Consider the following 22,984-nt stretch of genomic DNA (forward strand, 5'->3'; position numbering starts at 1 on the left):
AATTCCACACTAACAATACATTTAAGGCTTAACTGAGTCAAACCTTTCCATTGTGGCAAATGAAAAAATAAGATTTTTTGGTTCACTAAAACATTTGAAAAAGCACGACCAGGGTCTCATAACATGATTGCATCGTCAGGTGATACATATTAGTGAACGTAGCAAAGATTATCCTTTCATTTTCCATAACAATCTATGGGCACCGACCATGGGTTCCTTGTTAGCTTGAGACAGTTTAATTTGTTAAAAATATTTCCAGTTTGTAACGCACGAAGTAGTTAATTTTTTTGCTACGTTGGAGCTTGTGGTTTAATTCAATTCAATTTATTTTGGAATTTAAATAACCGCTTTGGTTTCATGATGATAATGTTTACAACCTAAAATATTTTTTCGTGTGTTGGTTTTCAATGCTATTTGAGAGTTTTTAATTTTGTTTTTTGGTGAAAGATCGATGTATTGCCTTGCGTATTGTAGATGAGGGGCTATATGTAGTTATATGGAAGACGACACGCCTATATTATTTCTCGCTCCCGTCTCTCCCCTTTCCCACGTGTTATTCATTGGAGTTGAAGGAATTAAAACTTTGTCGTATCCAAATTGTGTTTTTATTATTTCCGGCCATGATTTCGTGACTGAGTAACGTTATCAAGGTGCTAATTCCTTAATAAGCAAGGTGCCTTAATTCAGCTTGGCATAAGGCCTAATATCCATCAACTTTTCTATCCACGAACTGTTGACTCTTCCTAAACCCGCTCACATAAGTTCGTGCCTATCATGCTTTTTGTAACACCCTTCTCTGGTATGGTATTTGGAGGAGATGACCGACAGCTTAAGTCATTTGCGTCATATGAAAGGCTTGGGAAGGAAGGGTGGAGAGAAACCCGGCGTCGGCTTTAGCCTACTCTTAACGAAAGGCGCCGAGGGGACTACCGCTTAACGTCCCATCGGACGGACGAAGTATTGCCCTTGAAGTGCCCTCCACATAGCACTAAAGTTGGAATCGGGCAGTGTCTAAAAAATCTTCACCACCGCGCTGGGATTTGAACCCGGATCCGCGAGGTGTGCACCCTTCTCTTCTTGATATGTTCCCCCCGTCTATCTACCCACAAACTATTTCTTCGTTTTTTCTCCCTCCAAAATATTCTCCCTTGATTTGTCCCACTGTTTTGTCCTATCTGTGTCCCTTTCACTGGAAGATGGAACTTCCTGTAGCTGTCCTAGACGAGCTCAACAACTGCGGCCATCCATTTCCACTCGACTGACGCGGGTGACAGTCTTCGCGGAAGATTAAGCCTTCAAATGCGCAAAAGGGGTGGGGTGAGGTGTGGGACGGAGGTTGTATATGAGCAGTCATTGAATAGAAGTCCGTCCTGGTCATCTCATGTAACTAATATGTGTGAATGAAACCGTACATAAGTCATTGTTTCATCTACTGAGATACAGAAATGCCATTCCCGTCAGTGCCTATTCCTGGGCCACCTCCTGGACTTTAATTGAGGGTGCCCGAAGACTTCACCCGAGCAACTTAAGTGTCGGAGTGAAAATGGAAAGCCCAACCGAGTTGAGCATTCAACTCATCGTGGAGTCCTCGCGAAGGAAAGTCCGATGAATAAAGGCGTTCTTCTTGGCCTGATTCGCTACATTTTGAAGTGTTATTTTGCCCTTGGTTTTGCAGGGTGGAGCAAATTATGTTAGGAAATTTTAACCCTGTATTGCTAATGCCATGCAAAGTAGTGCGTTGTAATTTATTAACTTAACATAACTTTCAAAAATAAAAATACACTTCAACAAAATAAAATGAAATAGACTTTTCAGAAAAATAAAAATAAACTCTTTAATAAACATTTTGATCTTCGTCTTCTTTCTTCTCTTCACTCTTGCTTTACGAGATTAGCGAAGTCATCTTCTTCTTTCTTCATTCGTCTTGCATACAGTCTTCAATCTCCTCTCCTTCATCATCGTCGGTGTCGTCTCCTCGTACGCGTTTGCAATTGAATGCAGTGACATTTTCCTCATAATCAAACTAAGGCATACTGGAAACTTAGGCAAATTCATGTCTAGAAATCATCAACCATTAGAGCTGCAAGGTTAAATAAAAAATTTCCTCAGATAAAACTAAATACGTATGCTTCTGTAAAAACTGTCTACTAAGGGACCCGACTATTAAAGTAAACGACCAACATATTAAACGAGTAAGCTCCTTTAAATACCTAGGTTGTATGGTATGACGAGCGTATGGCTTTCCAGGTGCACATAAATTACATGTGCGCAAAGGTTAAAACGATTTTCTACGCGCTGAATAAATATTGTGCGATCCACTATTGCTAATGCCAACGAATGAGGGCTCACGGGGAGCCCTTCGAGGATACAACACACCGGGGCCGGGAACCAAGCCAGAGACTTATACGCCCAATCACCCGGGGAGGAGCTGGAGAGGAAGGGAAAAGGAAAAGAGGCGCCGCCGCGATAGGAGCCCGACAACACATCTGGGATAGGGAAAGGGTAGGAAGGGATGGGACGGGGAAAAACACCTCAACACTATAGAAGCGAAGAGGGCCCAAATTAATAGCGAAACCAGGCGAAGCCATTACTGTGTCAGCGATTTTAGAGGATTATCCTATGAGGAAGAATAATCCAACGATCAAATCGCTGGGAACCAAAAATGCCCATGATGTTTCGGTCAGAAACTCACCGTTTTTAAACTGCAGAAGCTTATAGCCAAGCGCTTCAGTTGGCTACGAGTTTGGTCTGTTGCCGGACGCTCTGGACAACCCATGACTTCGAATTCTTTTCCTGCGTTTGCCTATGCATTCCTCTACAGCATTCGGCAGCAGGAAAAACTCGTGGCCAATCGGAGCACTTGGCTAAAATTTTCTGTAGTTTATAAGTGGTGCGTTTTCGACTGAAACATCATCAGTCTTCAAACGTGAAAATCGTGCTTTCATTTTTATTTTATCGCACTTTCAATAATAGTTTATCGCATTTTGTCGCGTCTATTTTTAATTTTCTTTATGAGGTAGATGACGATGAAATGTAGTTAAACACAGTTATATGGCAAAATACAGAATATTTTAAATAATTATATAATAAATTAAGGAATAAGACATATAGTGGCGGAGGTGTAGCTTGCCGGTGCCCACATGTAGTTCGCGACCACGTAGAGTCCCAGCCAACTAGCAGCTGGTCAGTTGCTTTAAGCGGTGTTTCGTTTCGGAGCATTTAAACTACGCTCGGCACAAAATGTACTAATTTTGTCGTCGAAAAGGCAAATTTGCGTAAAAATATCATAAAGTCCAGTCATCGCATCCGTGTTGCATTTATTTGCGCACATCACATCTATATCGTATTTATGGCATTTGCGATTTTCACGCATCTCTAATCATGAGTGATTTTGGTTCGTTAAGGCATCCGCTATTCAGGGTAAAAATTTAGTGACACGATTTTCTCTACCCTGTTTATTAATTCAATCATTAAAGTTTAAACCTATATTATGTGGAACAGTAATTTTTCAGGGGTTGGCCTTTGATTTTCTCCAACATCAACGCAAAACATTATTGCTACAAACGTTTCATTTCATCCAATCTTTTTCCTTAGCACTAATAGCAAAATATTTCTGTGCTTCGGAAGATATACCAACGACCGAATCATCGCAATACACCAAATATAGGCATAACAACATGTGTCTGCAACAAAAATATTGAAAACAATTCCTTTGGCATCTTTGTACATACGACCTGAAGAAGAAAACAGTATTTGCCATCGAAGATAGCTGATGAATCTACCGCTGCGCCAGAGTACGGTCTTACGTGGGGGAAATTTTTGATCTCTGATGAGAAATTTTACAGAATTACTATTTGCGTAATTTTTTTTCTCCAGATGTTACTCAAAAGGGTTACAAAAAAACTCCCCATCTTCGACACGCGAAACCTCTGAAGTCTTTTTTTACTCGTCACAGTTGACTGCCATTGATTACTGTTGACTACTAGCCCTCGTCTTGTGCGTATTGGCTGTGACTATATACCTCTGCGAAGAATCGATTGAGAACGTGTTCGATCTTGATTCGATCTATTTGCTAAGTTGATGGTTTTTAACTTTTAATCACTATAAGAGTCGATAGCGAAGAACTGTAAGTTAAAATTCAATTTTATTTTATCACAGAGACGAGGAGATTAAACTATTTCTTTTCGCATTTTATTTGTTTTCTCAACTCTGTTATTACGAATCGTCTTGGCGATAATTGCGGCGAAATGTTCTTCTGTAGCTACTGCTAAAGCAGTCCACAACGACGAGTGAAGCAGGATTGTGAACGGTCGGACTCTAGAATTCATCGTTGGATTTGGCCAATCCTAAAATTTAATGCTGATCAGTGTCATGGAGTGTGAGTCTTTAAAAATTAAATGCAAAATTTTCGATCGACGCAAACGTTTCGATCTATTTTTTAAATATTCATCAGGGCTTTTTTTTCAACGGAGTCATTTATATTCACTGCAAAAAATCCTGACGGACGTATAAAAATATATAAAAACGTTTGCCGAAAATTTTGCATTTAATTCTTTAAGAGTTACACTCCAGGACAAAAATAGACGTTAAAAATTGATTTCAAGAGAAAAAAATTCAATTTACTTAATTTTGATGAAAATAAATAGTATGGATTAAAAAGGACGCATTTAGTCAATGTGGATTTATTCACAAATAATTCAGTTATTTAGACTATTTTAGTTAGCTAGAGGTTTACGTCACTGTATTCAGTAATTACTAATGAGTGTTTCTTGTCGGGCGACTTGCTTCTTCTCCTCTGTGAGCGGATTGTCGGTGGCAGGAGACTTGATTGCCGGTCCGTCGCACCACGTGAAATATTCATTGGGGCGGGAGTCTCCTTCCCCGAATCGCACACACCCCCTCCCCACCCCGCTTACTGTCCCTCCTACAACGGCCCCACCTGACTCAAACACCGCTCCCTTCTCCCAAAACCGAATTTGCAAGTTAAAGTACACTGCTGCGATAGCGGATCAGAAACCATATCTCTCTTTTATGCCTCGTTCACATTACGATTGTCCGAGCGATAGTCCTAACGATAGTTGGCCGAACTAGCCGTGTGAATGCATGTCCTGACATTAGTTGACGTAGTTCCGAACGTTGCCACTTTACGATGGTTAGGCGAGACCTGGGAGACCGGTTAAAGAAGCGACAAGAGAAGGATGAAAAGTTCGTGAAGCTCTCTTCACTCTATTTTTTCACGGATTTGTCCTAGAAAGGAAGAATATTGGCGGAAAAAAATTTTTTCGGTAAATACGCGTCGAACACAGTAATATCTTGTCCCTGCATACCTCAACAGCTTTGCTAACCGTCAATTTCCCGGTCACTTTAGATGTCAGCACTAGAGGGAAGCACAGGTTTAAACCATCGTCGTGTGAATGCACGATAGTTCCGACAATCGCTGGAACAATCGTTATGTGAATGAGGCATTAGTGGTAGAAAAAGGCCGGTCAAAATCGATTTTAAATCGAAAGGATAGGCTCGACTATAAAACCAAAATCAAAAGTTGAACCAAAATATCGATCAATCGAAAAAATCGACAGTTCCTCATTGAAAAATATGTTATGAAAAAAACGTGTTTATTAATAATTCGATAAACACTCAAAATTCACAATATGCCTTTCCAATGTTACCGAACTTAGAGAAAAATATTTCACATGCGACGGATGACGTTATCATACACCGGTAGTGACCTTGATCCCGTTTTCATCGACATTTCACCATTAAAACTCAAATTTAATCGAAATCTATTTTTCCATCACTAACATCGCCGCTATTATCAAGACAGAAGGGTCCCGAGAAGAGTGCAAAGACCCTGCGTGATGGCAGAAAAGGAAAGACAAGGGAAAGAAATGCACGTGGCGAGGGCAACATGTTTTCATTTCTTCTGTTTGGGGAGGAAACATATTTACCGATGGAACACAACTGTTCCCTTAAAGTAAATTGAAAAAAAAACAGTAAGCTGTAGCAACACAAACACGTATCGTGTAGGTCTTATATTCGATGGAATCATTCCATATTAATGTATGAATGCAATTTTGTGTTTCCCAGAGTTTTATTACAAAATTCTATCGACGGTCTCGGTTGCTACTCCATCATAAGGTCTTACATCGAAAGGAAACCCGTTGATCAGCGGTATTTGTGCGCGAGGAAGAGGGGGGAGGGGTGAGGATGGTGTGGTGATCGGAAGATACTCTGCGAGGCGGGCAAGGAGGCGTGACCCTACTTTTCCCGCCCTGGGGTGCGTGGGTCCAAGGAGCATTTCTGAGAATTCGGACCATGCACTAGGGTACTCTACCCCCCTCCCGATCCTACCCCCTTCCTGCCACCCGCACCCCCAGGAACTAGATATATAGGGCAGAAATTCTGTCCCGCGGAGGGAGAGTTTTTAGGCAGTACAGTGAGTGCGGAGTGCTTGGGCAGAACGAGTTCGTCGTTCGGGGACATCTGCGATTCTCCTCCTCTTCGGGACCTTGACGCGGGAGCTACGGTAGATCTCGAACGAGGACTCCTGTGGAACTCGAACCGGGTACGACCAGGACCCTGATCATCAGCATCGCCTCTCCCAACTCGCCATCACGTAAGTTTGATACCCCAGACTCCCGCCTCCGTGCGCGCCAGCCTTAAATCCCCCCGTGCAAGTGTAAGGACTGAATATCAAAGAACAATAAAAGCTGAGTATAGTAACTCCCAAAGAGTATTTGATTCGCTCTCCCTTCGGAAACCTTATCCCCTAAGTACTAAGTAAGTAGAAGTCTTCCCGTCACGACATTTTGGTTGCAGTAGCGGCCCGTGACGACATGGGAGGAGGATTGAGCGTAGGACAAGTGTCGTAGAGTCGGAGATTAGGGCTGGGGTGAGTGTGCAATGGAAAAATATGTTGACAGCTGATATCATTTAGTAATGACGAGACTTAAGTTCGTGTAAGAGACAAAGTTTTCGGCGTAATTCGGTGAAACTACCGTCCCAGGTTTCGGCACATAATGGCCATTTTCAATTTCACCTTGAAAATGTCCCAAAACCTTGGTTTTGGAACCTAATGCCATTTGGTTGGTTGGAATAAATAAGTGTGGCATTAGACAAGTACTTTTCGTTAGGTTAAATACTTTAGTATCTATGTGGTCCAATCTGTTCTACTGCGCCCACTTTGCGTCCTTTTGGAAATCTTGGGTTGAAAGGCACTGCTGTGACCTTCATCCAGGTAGCTTTTCGCGGAGCTAGAATTGACGTCTTCGCTGTGAAGGAATTGCTTGAGTTCTTAACACCTAGTTTAGAAACTTCGTCGTTTCTGATCAATGTAAAGAAATTCCGTAATCGGACTTAAGTTTATACGCTTCACTTATCTTTAGGAGATTGATGATCTCCGTAGAATTGCAGTCGCCGTACAATAGTATTGGGATTATAGAAACAGTTGTTATGCGTGTGCTTAGGGAAGATTCGTAAGATGGACTGCTTTAAGGAAGTTACCATACACGGAAGTTTGGATCATCATCATATTCACTGGTCAACAATCCTAGGATTTGTTTGACGCAGCTCTCCAATCAGTTCTCCTATCAGCTAATCTTTTCACACCTACGTATTTCTTCTCTTTCACATCCTTCCTTACTTGTTCCATATATTTTGTTCGAGGTCTTCCTTTTCCGTTATTGCCTTCCACTTGTCCCTCGACGATTGTCTTCATCAGGCCATCATGTCTCAAGATGTGGCCTATAAGGTCATTCCGTCTCCTTGTTAAGGTTTTCATGAGGCTTCTCTTCTCTCCTACCCTTCTTAGGACTTCCTAGTTACAAACTCGGTCGATCCATTTGATCTTCATCATTCTTCTGTAACACCACATTTCGAAGGCTTCTATCTTTGCTTTCTCCGCTGCGGTCATTGTCCATGCCTCACTTCCGTATAGGAGCATACTGCAAATGTAGGTTCTTATACATTGTTTCTTTACTTCCACATTTAAGTTTCCGGCTGTAAGCAGGTCTCTCTTTTGGTGGAATGATCTCTTCGCCTGGGCTATTCTGCTGATAATTTCTTTCTTGCTTCTTCCGTCACTAGTGATCCTACATCCCAAATAACAGAATTAATCCACCTCTACCAGTGTTTGCTTCCCTATCTTAATGACTTCTGTCTTTGACTTCTTCTCTTCTGCTGCATACTAATATCTTGGGTTTCTCTGTATTTATTTTCAGTTGCTATTTTGGGCCCTGATTTTATCATCGCTACTAGGTTTTTGTATAACTTCGGATGATTCTTCTATCATTGTAAAGAACCCCTATTTCTTTTAGGATTCCAAGCATTGTGCTCCAATCCATGTTGTTAAATGCCTTCTTTAAGTCCACGAACGCGTAGTTTGGCTTATGGTCCTAAAAACTTCGCAGTTCTCCGCTCTTTCCTTCTTAGGAATAGGGATTATAATGTTCCTCTCGAAGTCCTTTGGTATCTCACCTGTCAAATACATTTCACTAATGATTTTGTACAGGTGGTTCAACGTCTTCTCTCCAGTATTTTTAATTAGCTCTGCGGGAATATCATCAGTGCCAGACGCTTTATTTACTCTAAGGCCTCTTACAGCCGCATCAAATTCTAATCTTATAATTGGGGCTCCCATGTCATCGGCATCCACTTCCCTCTCGTTTTCAATAGCATTCGTTCTTAGGCTGCTTCCTTAGTACAAATCTTCCAGATATTCCTTCCATCTCTTCCCTTTTTCTTCGTTTTCAATCAATAGTTCTCCGTTTTTGTCCCTTAGGGTATTGCATCTTACGCCCCTTTCCTTAAAGTAGTTCCTCACTATCCCATAGGCGGCCTCTACTTTTCCATGCTTAAGATTGTTTTTTACGTCTTCACAGATATTTTTCATCCACGTTTCTCTAGCCTTCCGCGCTTTACGACATATTTCGTTCCATATATTTCGTTCCTTATTATCTGGTAACATTTGCCCTTCTTCTGTTTTCGCAGCCTTGTACTTTCTTCTTTCTTCTATGAGATCTAATACTTCCTGCGTGATCCATGGTTTTTTCATAACGACCCTTCTTTTACCAAGAACTTCCTCCGCTGCCGCCTGCAGACCACCTCTAATGGTTTTTTTTAAACTTTCTTCCACTGGTTTATTGGTCGTATCCTCCCCTATTCTTTTTTCTACAGCTTCTTTAAAAGCCAGTTGTTGCTGAACCTCCTTCAATCTTTCAACCTGCCATATATTTTTCACGACTTTCTACAATTTTTAAATTTAAGGTGGCATTTCATCATAAGTAAGTTATGGTCACTATCGATATCTGCCCCTGGATAACTTTTGCAGTCCTTCACCTGGTTCCTGAATCTTTGTTTCACCAGAATGTAGTCGATTTGGAATCTTCTAAGGCCTCCTGGCATCTTCCACATGTATCTTCTTCGCAGGGGATTTTTGAATAAAGTATTGGCAACCACTAGCCTGTGCTCCGTGCAGAACTCAAGTAGCCCTTCTCCTCTTTCATTTCGGTTACCTAACCCATATTTCCCAGTTATTATTCCGTCTTGACCTTCGCCGACGACGGCGTTCCAGTCACCTAAAATAATAAGATTTTCTTCCCCTCTTACCTGCTTGATAACTTCCGCTATATCTTGGTAGTCTTCTACTTCTTCATCTTCGTAATCTGACGTAGGCATGTAAACCTGTACCGCTACAATGGCTACGGGTTTAGTATCTATCTTCACCATTACTATTTTTTCATTAAACTGCAGGTAGCTTTTAACACGCATCTCAGCGTTATTTATATGCATTATGCCTACTCCAGCATTACCATTTAGCGATCATGTGTGTATCATTCTGTAGCTTCCACTCCATAAGTCTCCTTCTTGGGGCCACTTCATTTCGCTGATGCCTAATACGTCGAGGTTCATTCTTCGCATCTCCACCTTCAAGCTCTCTTACCTACCGCAGTTGCGAAGTGATGTAACATTCCATGTTTCTATCCTTAACATTCTATTCTTTGACCGATGTACCCTCTCGAGTAGTCCCCGCCCGACGATCCGAATTGGGGACTAGTTTACCTCCGGAATATTTTACTCGAGAGAATTCCATCATGTCATTATATAAATTGAGTGAAGTAGCTGTGACTCCTCGGGATGATAATGTGGTGGTTTCCCCTTGCCTTCCACATCGCAGTACTACAGCCGTTAAAGTAAATGTTACCACGCCCGTAGTGGAATGTGTGTCGCTGTACCGACCAGTATGGTCTCCACCTTCGCACATGAGAAGAAGAGCTGCTGCCCTCTCCCCCGGGTGATGAGAGGCATAATTGTTGGCGGCCCCCAGTCGCCAAGTCACGGTATCTTCACAGGTTTTGGTATCTTTTAAATGGTCTACCTTACCCAAGGGTAGCCCAATACCCCCTCAGAATACCGCCGCTTTTTGTCCCCGACTGCTTATTCGACGAGAGAACTCTCTTATCTCGCAGCTAACCTCTATATCTAAAGGTCGACCCACAATTCCGCAACCCGGTGGACGCACTCGGTGGCTTTAAGCCCAGCCGCGAGAAGTCTGCACCACCTTAATTATTCTCAACAGACAACAATGACGATGCACGTCCAAGAGGTAGTTGCACAATTATCTTGATTAAAATCTTATCAACGATATAGACACTTTCGATCATTTTTTTCTGCACCTATTTCATTCAAAACTTTGACTTCATGTGCACAACCTCGCATTTTTTCACTTTTTGTTGAATCGCCTAGTTAACATACCCTTGTTCCGTTTTCATCATTCAGTTGTAACTGCTATTGCAGTCAATAAACTGCAGGTAGCTTTTGACGCGCATCCCGGCGCTATTTATAAGCATTATGCCTACTCCAGCACTACCATTAAGCGACCATGTGTGTATCATTCTGTAGCTTCCAATCCAAAAGTCTCCTTCTTGGGGCCACTACATTTGCTGATGCCTAATAAGTCGAGGTTCATTCTTCGCATCTCCAAGAGGTTGTTGCACAATTATCTTAATTAAAATCTTATCAACGATACAGACGCTTTCGGCCATATTTTTATGCACCTATTTGATTCAAAACTTTGACTTCATGTGCACAAGCACAGCATTTTCTCACTCCATGCTGAATCGCCTAGTTAACATACCCTTGTTCCGTTTTCATCATCCAGTTGTAACTGCTAATAGGGTGGTTTCCTAATATATTTTGAATGCCTAAATCGAAGGATTATTACTCCTGGAGTACGTATTTCACGCTTTTAGATTTTTAAATGACGATAATTATTTTTCGCGATTAAATAAAAAGTGAAAATTTTGAAGCGCGCGAAAACGCGACGGCTAAGAATGAATGCCGGGAAAACTCCGTGTGACGTCGTTCTGGTTCCCGCTGCCGCAAGTGAGGTGACCTTGGGGCGAGGATATTGTGCGCCGCTGCGATGCTGGCTGCTATCAGGTAGCGCTTGGCTTAAATAAGGATTATTAATACCTTATCAAACGAACGAAACTTTCCGACCATAGGCAGTTTTAATAAGTGATTATTAAAAGATGTTTCCCTGAGCTCAGTGCCTCATGCATGCATTGGTAATCTCAGACGATGTAAAACTCCTATCTACTCGTATAGAAACTAGGTCCGTGTGACGTCACGTGGAGTGGAATCGCATGGGCACCAATCTGGCCTTTTTCAAATGAGGTTAAAATTGACCATTGCTATTCGTGTAAACTGGGATTTCCAAAGCCAAATAATTTGTATGTTATGAATACACTAATGATGGGTAAGGAATCGCAATCCATGCCTTTCTTTTTCTTTGATGAAGGATACTACCCTATTTCAGTCGATTGAAAACACAAATCACGCTCTTCTCGTACGTGTCCCTTGGTGTCATGCCAGGGTGTGGGCTTTTTGAAAAATCTCACTTTTTATCTCTTTCCAATTAGAGCTTATGTCGATGTAAAATAGCGCACCCCGGGTGCGGCCCCCCAATCGCCCCCACCGCGAGGCGAGGCCCCCGTCGAAGGCGAGATCCGCCCGCGCCTCTCCGTCACCCTGCTCCTCGTCTCCTGGCCGCGCTCTCTCTCTTTCTCGAAGCTCCGCTATTTTTAATCGCGCCGATGTTGGGGACACTGCGCGGCGGGCAATGATCTTGTTTTTGCTCCCGCCGGTGGTTGTTGTTGTTTTAAGGACAGCGAGAGCTCAGATTGGGGGGTGGGGGTGGAGGCGTCCTTTCCTCGATTTCCCCTCGTGAGGTGCGCAGGGGGAGGTGTGGGTTGAGGTTCAGGAAGACCCCGGCAGATGGAGATCATTGCTCGCACGTCCACCATCAACTCAGAACAATGGAATGATGATCTCTCGGTATCCTCTTGATTTTCGCGAATACGAATTTATCCGCTATCATCCTTTATGCTGCTTTGTATCATTAGAGCACAGGTGTTTCTATTCATAATTTTTTTTCGCCACAGTTGAGAAAGGCATTCAGACGCAAAAATCTCACGCAAAAAACTATAAATATCAATGAAATCGCAAAAAATTTCATTCGCGAAAATCAACAAGCCAATCAACTAATCAGTTTTCTTGGATATCGGACAATACCATTATATACCATTTATTTTTCTTTATGGATAACTTTCTGTATAACATTTCTTGAGTAGCCGCACTTGGTTCACGAGCATTAAATAAATGTCTGATATCCACGAAAACTTATAATGGAATACCACAAAAAGTAAATCCAGAGTTAGTGAATTTTTTTTTCAATCAACTAATCACTGTGCACCACCCGTGGGGTAAAGCTGAAGCCAGGCAGAGTATCATCGAGGCCGTCCTAATATGGCCGAATAACATTTATTTTAAATTGGTAAATACGCTTTTTAAAACTGCAGTTAATTGTTTTGAAAGTATATTTAGAGTAGCTATAGGTACATAGCGTAACGTACAACAACCATCCGTACGGTATGCTCAATTCGGGAGCATTAAAATTAAATCCAAAAACACACCCTGAAAAAGTGCTAAATTTCTGCCACGTCGTAACTGTGGCGGGCGATGGAAAATCTCGGGTTATCGGAATTTCCCTCCGGATATTTCCGGCCCCCCTCCTGTGTGCCGAATTTCATCTCTCCAGCTGTTCTGGGAGTGGCCGGGAACTTATATACTAGAGAGAACGAGAGTGTCACACGTCACGTCGTATAGTATGTAAGGGAGGATTAAACAGCATATCAAAATGTGAGGAATGGGTACCGCAACGAATGATAAAATACTCCTGGATTTCTTTTGGGGATTATCTTATTCATTCTGCGATTGTTATAGTTCTTTTTAAGTTCTGGGGTAAAGATTATTTTACTCATAAAGTTGCCTTAATTCAAACAGGTTACCACTAGGGATGGGCGGATCCAGGATTTTTTTCGGATCCGGACTCGGATCGGATTTTCGGAAACGGATCTTTCGGATCGGATATTTTCGGATCCAAATGCAATTTCAAATTCCTGCCATTAAACGAAGTAATTATTCAAGTTTACTCTGGGTACGTACAATCGAAGGAATGCTTTTTAGATTTTCATGCACATTTTAATATTTTTATAGGCTTTCAAGTTTTTTTTGAAACATCTTTACATGCTCAGGACCTAAACTGTTACGCTTGGGTTTGGAAATGGAAATGGGAAAAATCTTCGGATAAACAACTGACCAGTGTTTTGGGACAAGAATCGCATGCGGCGGCACATTTGAAGAGAGAATCGGAACTCTTTCCACCCTAATGGGGCGTTGCATTCACTGAAGCTATTATTTAAAATTTCGGATCCAGATTCGATGTCTTCCGCGACTTTGGATCCGATGTTTCCGATGAAGGGCAATATCCGCGTATATTTGGATCCGAGGTATCCGATCCGACCATCCCTAGTTATTACGACAAATTTTATGTAAATATGATACGATTATAATTCTTAGCGTTGCATATATGAATGAAGTCATGCGACCCTCTAGGACAACATAGGCCAGAGGGTTCGCATCAAAATTATGAGGACCCCAACCCAATAGTGGCTCTGAATAGCAGACGGCGCAGTTGACCTGGTTGGCCATACTCTCCACCCCAGTCGGAGGGCGCTTGCATCCTCTCATTTCCATTTCCTAAATATGGCCCATTTTAAATACAAGGATTGTATATTGCAAAAAAATTATTCATTTCTTAAATAAATTATCTGGGTCCGAAAACAATAATTACAGATTCGAATTCAGGAGAAAAATCAGACCCATAGTTGATAACACGAGGAAAAAAACATTGTTTTTGTGTAATAATTTTATTTTAATATGGTTAAAATTTATAGTAATTTTCAGTTACAATATTTATTCAGAAATTATACCAATCATTGGATTGCAAAGTGATAGAATACGCTGTGGTCGGATTAGTGTGAGGGCCTAAGAATTGGCTTCCTACCCGTACTACCCGCACTTCTAGTACAGAACTCCGGTCGTCTGATGGGAAGTTAAGCCGTGGTCCCCATGGCGCCTCTCGTTAATATAGCTCGGTCAAAATAGACATTGACCCTAGCATAAATTCGCAACAAGCTGAAATTTTGCATGAACATTAGGGATACCACTTTTATGAAATCCTGAATAGTCCCCATCGGTCCCGTGTGTGGTAACAATTTTATTCAACTTCAAAGGTCACAAAAATGTTTTTTTTTTGCATTTTTCGGCCGAACGGTTAGTTTAACGTTAAGCTCAGACCGAAATTTTAGATCAGGAAATTATTAACAAAACTTTCACTGCCTTTCTTTTCTCTAAGGTTTTCTATTTCTGAGAAAAAACCATTCGAAAGTTAGCTGGAGCTGTAGTCTCCGTAATACGCATGGCTCTATTGTTGCGCTCTCCGAACATTACTGGACGCATAACACGCGTATTGGTTACTAGCTCTCACCGGTTCATCCGCCAAATTACTCTACAAAATATTATCTTTCTTTTAATATGAAAGTTATAAATATGAGATTAAATTAATTTAGGTTTCGTAAATAACAAGACGAAACGAACGTAATGATGACCTTATGAAAAATATTGTTTACTTTTTTATGAGTCTGGGAGTTCCCTCCCCTAAGTCCACCAAAGAGTTTCCCTTATATTTTGTGCTGAAATTTGAATAGCAATGTGAGCTCAAGAAAATGAATTCAATGCAAACATGGCGAAATGTATTATTGAAAAAGAGCTGAACTTTGGGGCCCCTTGGATATCGCGTGGTTGAGCCACGGCACAGACTGAACCCACTATAGATACGCCCATGAAAACAGTTATTGCTAAGATTGTACCTGTACTTGAGACTTGGAGGTCTATTTTATTTCTCACTTGTGGTCCTTTATTGTTCACCTGATTGATAAATATTTTGGAATAGTGGATTCGGTATTCAAATTTTCGATTCTCAGCACAGGAGGTAGGTAATGAACGTGGTTTTACACGCCGACTGCCATGACAGAAGTGCCAGAACGATATCTCGCTACCATTATCAATATAGAAGAATCACAGGGGTGTCAATACGCTTTGTAATGGCTGAAAAAAAGAATATCAGGGGTGAGAAAGAAATATTTTCATCTCCTCTCCTTATGAGAAATTAAAATTTGATATAGGTTATCCTCATAGATATAATTCCTCACAGCTAGCTGGTAAATATACATGACACTGAGCAGCGCCTATGACAAAGTGATATGTATCACTGAATGCTTGTATATATATAAGTTATATTTTATATCTTAATTGCATGTGTAATATTAGTGTTTACTTTGTACCTCATTAACTATGTTGTATTTTACAAATAACACGACTTAAGCTATCACTCAGTAGGGTTTCGCAGGTTTTTCACGCCCCCCTTCTTTGGTGGGCGTTTCCCTGCAGTGGGTTTTTTCACTGAAGGATACTACACCCTTATCCTCAAGTTTTTTCCCACGAACAGAAATCTATTTTACACAAAATTTTCACAAATAGTTGTTTATATTTTTGACATTTCACAAACATTATACATTGTATATCCTTTGTATTGTAAAGGTTTATATACTATTTTTTAATATGTTTGCATTGAAGCTATGGAGGGGTTAGGTGGAAGAGGGGACTTCTTAGTCTCAACCTCGCCCGAATAAAGACATTTTATTATTATTATTACTCTCAAACCCCGTAGTGCTACTTGTTGGGTCCGACGCGTCATTTGCGTCGTTGTGTTAATTACCGTTTGTTACGTCACGTCATAAAACTTCTGTGGTTGGACGCCCAATCGGTTAGGCACACCTATTGATACTTTCACGGGGAAAAATTACTCAAAGGATTCTACACTTACCCACTGATCATCTCGGTGTAGCCCATTTCACTGCGGTATGCGTTCACGCGACATTTTTGGTCCAAGCACGTACATGCACACACAGTGATCGAGCGGGGTAGAGGCTGATCTTATTCGCGGTATACAGAAATGGATACCCATTCACCGTCTCCACACCTGCTTCATTCCTTTACCTAAAGATCCTGCTATTTGATCATAAATTCCAAGTTACCCACTTCCATGAGTAATATATTCCCCAAGCAACATCGGATGGCCTGCTAGTTAGTAATAAATATAGAAAGCAATCTTAAACTGTATTATTAACCTGTGTAGTTGAGGAAACGTTTGCTACGTGCAATATTTCCACAGCCATTAGTTATTACTGCGTTTCAACTTGAGTTAGGCGAGTGAAAAACTTGAACTTATTCAATTTCGCTAATATACATCGAATCAAGATCGATCACGTTAAAAATCTATTCGTACCCTTTTTGTAGTCGCTGTCCACAGTCACGAGTCGAGCGTAGTAGTCGACAGCTCTGGCAGTCTCCTTGGACGTTTAAAAATACGGCTTTAAAGGCGGCTGGCTGATGCGAGTGTGTGCATTCGCTGTTTGTATTTGCTCTGGAGCTGTCTCTGCGCTGATTGCAAATGACGGCGCGATAACTTAATTCCTGCCTGGGTGTCTGCTACGCGGCGGTGAAGAGGGTGGAAAGGGGAGAAGAGGGGTTGCCCGCCGACCCCCTCCTCCCCTCTCTCAAGTGAGCCCCCCTCAGATTCCCTTTGTTACGTCATGACCGCATTTCCGGGAGTCTGTCGAATCGGAGGGGCGGGGGATGCTAATTTGATTACGGGCACTCTCCGCCGCTGCTGCTGCTGCCGCCGCCTGGTGGGCTAGAGTGGAAACGATACCCGAGACAATAGGCTAGCAAGGACGGAGGAGAAAATTGCGTTACGTGAATGAAAGAAACTCGCTTCGGCCTTTTGCGTTCGTTTCCCCAAAAATTATTCACAATTCATTTCGATTCGTCAATATCCTCCCTAGGAGTAAATATAGGCGACAGCGCTCGCGGTGGCACTGCAGTAATCAAATGATGAAAACTGAAAACCCCGACATCAGTATCATTAAATCCTTCTAATTATTTTTTCTCATGGGTAGGTTCACATGGAAGCACTCAGGCCTGTCTTCCCTCCGAACTCGGACTTCTTTCTTCGATTCACAATGAGGCCTACTCCAATATTCACCAACTCTTGATTTACTTTGTGGTATTCCATTGTAAGTTTTCCTGGATATCAGACATTTACTTATACCACTTATTTTTTATATCAGAGCCTGACCCGGGTTTCAATGAATCACCATCATCTTCAGGCGCAAATTATGATTTGTTTATCTTATTATCTTTACCTGGTTACTTGATAAAACGGACGCCAGAATAGGGGAAAAAGATGGGCAAATATAGATATTTAAACCTCATATTATCATTTCTATGTTGGCAGTCATTAAGATAGAATTTATTAAACTTCGAAACGCTGGCAAAGAATGACTTTATATCGTCCAAAATGATCTCCTACCCTCAATATTTTCAATGGATATACATGTAAAACTACATGTCTAGATGGAATACCTTGAAATGGAATAGTGGGCAAAGCATCATCTTACAATTATATTTCACTCAAACTCTGGAACTTTTACGTCTTTGAGAGTAGGTACTCTATAAATTGGGAGTCAAATTCCAATCAAAATAAGTGAAACGCGAAAACAAACACGATAGCCATACTCAGCCAACCAGTCCCATCTCATCCATCAGGTGATCTAGGCTTTCGCCATTTCAACCTTGGCCCCTTGAGATGAAGTCGGTGCGCGCTCTCGTATAAATAACATTTCATCTGAGGTTGACGTTCTGCATGTAGCCAAGGGTCTGTTGACATATGAGGATTGTGGCAAATATTGCATTAAGGTCAATTATCAACTTCAGGAACTCGGAGAGATTTAGCGATAGAATCAAACCGTCTCGTGCTTTGTTTAAATGCACATCGACTTATATCGAATAGGGTAGTTTCCTTCATCAAAGAAAACGAAAGGCATTGATCGCGATTCGTTACCCACCATTAGTGTATTCATAATATACAAATTATTTGGTTTTAGAAATTCCAGTTTAGACGAATGGGAATGGTCAATTTTAACCGATTTGAAAAAGGCCAGATTGGCGCCCATGCGATGCCACTGCACGTGACGTCACAGGGACCTAATTTATATACGAGTAGATACGAGTTTTATGTTTTATGAGATTACCAATGCATGCATGAGGCACAGAGCTCAGGGAACCATCTATTAATAAACACCCATTAAAACTAGCTAAGGTCGGAAAGTTTCCTTCGTTTGATAGGGTATTAATAATCCTTATTTAAGCCAAGCGCTACCTGCTAGCAGCCTGATTCGTATCAGCGCTAAAAACGCCTCGCCCCAAGGTCACCTCACACGCCGACAACGGGGACCAGAATGACGTCACACGGCGTTTTCCCAGCATTCCTACTTAGCCGTCGCGTTTTCGCGCGCTTGAAAAGTTTTCATTTTTCATTTAATCGCGGAAAATAGATATCGTCATTTAAAAATCTAAAAGCGTGAAATGCGTACTCCAGGAGTAATAATCTTTCGATTTAGGCAATAAAAAAATAAAAGGAAACCAACCTATTGTGGCGGAAAAGATAACTTTAGACTATTCACAATGCCGTGACACATCTGTTTAATACTCTCGCGGGATGTCTTCAGAAATAGTTGGGCTGAAGAGATCTTCATATCTACAGCTTTAACGAGAGTTATGCGTCGAGGGAAACGAGCGACTGCAGAAGGAAAGCCGCCAAATGAATGCCTGAGGAAATCTCTCCCCGTGTAGTTTATGACGGGGAATTAAGCGGTGGGGATCGTTTCGCTGAGCCCGCAACGGCATATTTACTCCCTCTGGTGTAAGATGACTGTCGCGTGGATCTCACGGCACTCATTCAAGAGGCACACACGCACTCCCAATGTAAGCAGAGAAAATTAATATTGTTTATGAACCTAGTTTTCACTGCAAAGCCACTGCGATGAAAGAAGACCAAAAGAAGCGGAAGTATGAATAGAAAGAAGTTAGACCGTAATTAGTTGGTGAGCTATACGGCTTACGAATCGGACTGGAAGATGCTGTAATAACTTCGAAAGGGAAACAACTAATAATTGATAACACACTCACTCAACAAGAGAAGATGGGGTGGATTTGCAGGTCATTATCATCAGATAAAAGAACCTTTTTTTTACCTCTTGATAATGACCTGAAAAGGTCGAAACCGGTGGAGTTAAAAAAAAATAAATACCGTGTGAATTGTAACAAAGTTTATTCTTGAATTTACCATGTCACCATTTCACGAAGTTAACTCGAAAACCATTGATTTGAAGAGACGGTGGTATTCGTTAACTGATTTCATGCCCAGTTTTCGGATGTCGGGCTCGAAGAAAGCAATCACACTACGTACCAGAAGTGCTCTTCCAAAGAACCTATGCCCCCCGCAAAGAACATAGGCCACAATCACGCGGCTGGTGAGAAATTACTGTCTCTCTCTCAGCAAAAGGCAATCACTCAATCACCCAATCATCTATCCGCGGCGAAGACAACCGATGAACACAACCCTATCACCCAATATGCCCCCCGAATGCCTCCGAGAGGGATGGTCAATGATATGTTCCAGACACACACTAAGAATCATGACTTGCTCTCCAGAAAGCAAATTAATCACTAAACTCTTACCAAACTCTCTTGGTTTTTAAAAACAAAGACACACAATCACCGGACAATGCACATAGTGTTAATAGCACAAAAAACAACACAAGTGGTATGGCATTAAAAACCTAAGTGTTGAGGTGGCTGCGACGGTTTTAGCTGGTTTTTGTGAGCCCATATCAATAATCACGTCCGTAAAATACTAGATCCATTTTACATTGCGTCGAAGGAATGACATGCTGAAATTGGTATCAGTAAAAATTGACCTCGTAACAGTAGAAACCAATCAATAATTTTTCCAGTGTTTTTGTCTTCTTTGAAAAATTATTTGACTCATTGCTTACCCGATTCGCCATTAAAAATGAGAAATACATGTTTTTCTATTAACTGTAACAGATGGGTTTCCTTGATTTTCTTGGGATTTTTTGTACTTGTAAATTACGTATCTTTAATTTCATAGACGGAGATATTTACGTTCAGAGTTGATTTATCGGGAAATTTATGACATGATCCGTGGAAATGCATGTTAAAACGGCATTTAATATTTATGATAGATAAACTCAATGACGTATTATTTTTTTGCTTTTTTCCAGAGATATAATAAAGAATATATTGAGCGAAGTTTCTCACATATCTGCGCACATAACTGACCTGTGTTCGTTCGCGAAATCTCTCATGCTTCGTGCCCAGGTACAGTAAAACGTAATTAAAAAAATTAGAGGCGATAATGACGCCAAATAATAAGGGGTATTCATACATAGACATCCCATTAGTCAGCAGAAGAATTACATTGAAAATTTTAAGCTGAAGGATTTACAAAACTTTTCATTGTAATACAACGCTTTTTCGTAGCCTTTAACATCGATTTCCGTGGCCATTTTTAAAGATTCATCCGTGAGTGATTGTTGTATTGAATGATAAATTGAGTGATACATTACGTTTCAAACCACTATATTATCACAGACTTATAATGCTTGATAGTTTTCCACTTCTGAAGGCTGGTTTTTATTAGAAGCTAAAATAATTTCCGGCGCGACCGTAGTTGGACCCCCTGGTCGGCGCACGATAAACTTTTCGAAAAATATGTAAAATTACTGCAAAAATACAATTTAAATACGTAATTTTATTTGTAATTACACAAAAAATAAATGATTAATAATGAATTTATAATTTTACAGAAAAAAAACAATGAATTTGACTTCTATTTTGGACGATGAAACCTTCTTTCATACACCAATCTAACACATACTTTTGACCGTTTACAGGCAACAATGCGAAATACCCTGTAGAATATTTCACCTCTTTAGAAAAACATTCATCCAGATTCTTCTTGTAATCCACAGATTCTATCGAAATCCTGCTCGAACGTTTCATAAATGGGTCACTTCAATAATATAAATCCGGGATTTGTTGAAAAAAAAATGAAGTAACCATAACGCGCGGTGCGCGCCAATTGGCGAATAAGGGGATCCAACTCCGGTTCACCCATAAATCCTTACCATTTTGAACTAAAAAGTATTTTGAGAAAGAAGAAAACATTTCTCGTGCTTGTCTGTGCACTTAAAATTTCGTAAAAATATACATAAATATTAGAGCCTTCTTTCTTTGACGAAACTCTCTCCTTCTATGTGTGTAGGTCTGATTGTGTCCTGCGTCACTCCTGTCACTCGGCTGAGCGTGGTTCCGTGGTGCTGCGCGCAGGCCGGTCGCCATAGTTTGGTAAGTAATTGATGTCTATTTTTCAATTTATTTATATCTCGTTACTATTGCATTAAGGGTCAGTATTTTTTAAAATCAACCAATCATCTTTCTAACTTTTTGAAAATTGATTTTTACATCTCCATGGCTACTTGAATGTGCTATACCGCTGAATAATTATAGGAACACGTATGATAACATAAAAAATAACTAAAAAAACCTAATTGAGTTACTCTCCCACGAAAAAAAAAATGTTTGGAAACCATAGTAAATAATCAGATCTCGATTATTATAAATCCAATGTTAACCCTTTATAGCCCAATGTTGCTCCTAAGAAACATCAAAAATGTTTAAACTTTCAGCTATATTTAGGAGATATCTAAACTAAATATTATTTTGTAGTGTAAATTTTAACGAGGAAATATTTAGCCGCCAGGATAAGTATCTTGGGGTGTAAAATTTTCAAGTTTTCAAAATGAAAAAACTTGAAATTTGATTTCTCCCAGGAACAGCTCTGGGTTAGAAAGGGTTAAATGAATAAAGAGTGATAGAAATAATGGAAAAATTCGAAATAGTAAAGCTTGCAATTAAATAGTGTATGTCCCAGTAACCGTGGCACAATGAAATGGTTCTGGTTAGTAGCCACGGCCTCAGGAAGCTGCTGGAAGCGTGATGCTCGAATGAGGAAGGGTCGATGAGAAAGAAGAAGCGAGAGAAGGCTATGGTGGAGGTGTATACGTACGAAAAAGGGAAGGTTGAAAGGGCTTCTTCTTCTATTCGTGGGGAGTCGCGTGCGCTCCTTCGCGACCTCTATTCACAACGAGGACGCTGAATCGTAAATTATCCGGGCGTGGTTCGAAATCGATTCGTGGCTGTTTAAATAAGCTCGCGTATTCGACAAATGGGGCCTTGAACGACATTTATCTAGAAATAGAATGCCTTGTGCCCACTCGGGATGGACTCGGTTATACAAAACATTTTATGAGTCAAGGGTATATGGAGTTATATGTTTTTTCTAAATTTCCATGGACCACGGAAGGGCTGAATAGGGTGGTTTCCTATTATTCTTTATTGCCTAAATCAAAATATTATTACTCCTGGAATATTTCACGCTTTTAGATTTTTAAATTACGATATCTATTTTTCGCGATTGAATGAAAATTGAAAATTTTCAAGCACGCGAAAACGCGACGGCTAAGTATGAATGCTGGGAAAACCCCGCGTGACGTCATTTTGGTTCCCGCTGTCCCAAACAACAGATTGGCGC

The 22,984-nt window shown here is 40.9% G+C and overlaps 1 protein-coding gene across 15 annotated transcripts in view; it reads left to right on the forward strand.

Moving 5' to 3' along the window:
- Positions 1-22,984, forward strand: part of LOC124155779 (glutamate-gated chloride channel) — a 661,010-nt gene that overhangs the window by 123,793 nt on the left and 514,233 nt on the right. For all 15 annotated transcript variants that reach the window (XM_046529880.1, XM_046529974.1, XM_046529888.1 and 12 more), the window contains exon 2: positions 21,656-21,738. The gene's annotated coding sequence lies outside the window, so the exon portion shown is untranslated. The remainder of the gene's footprint in view (positions 1-21,655; positions 21,739-22,984) is intronic.

This window comes from Ischnura elegans, chromosome 1, assembly GCF_921293095.1.
Source record: "Ischnura elegans chromosome 1, ioIscEleg1.1, whole genome shotgun sequence".
NCBI lineage: Eukaryota > Metazoa > Arthropoda > Insecta > Odonata > Coenagrionidae > Ischnura > Ischnura elegans.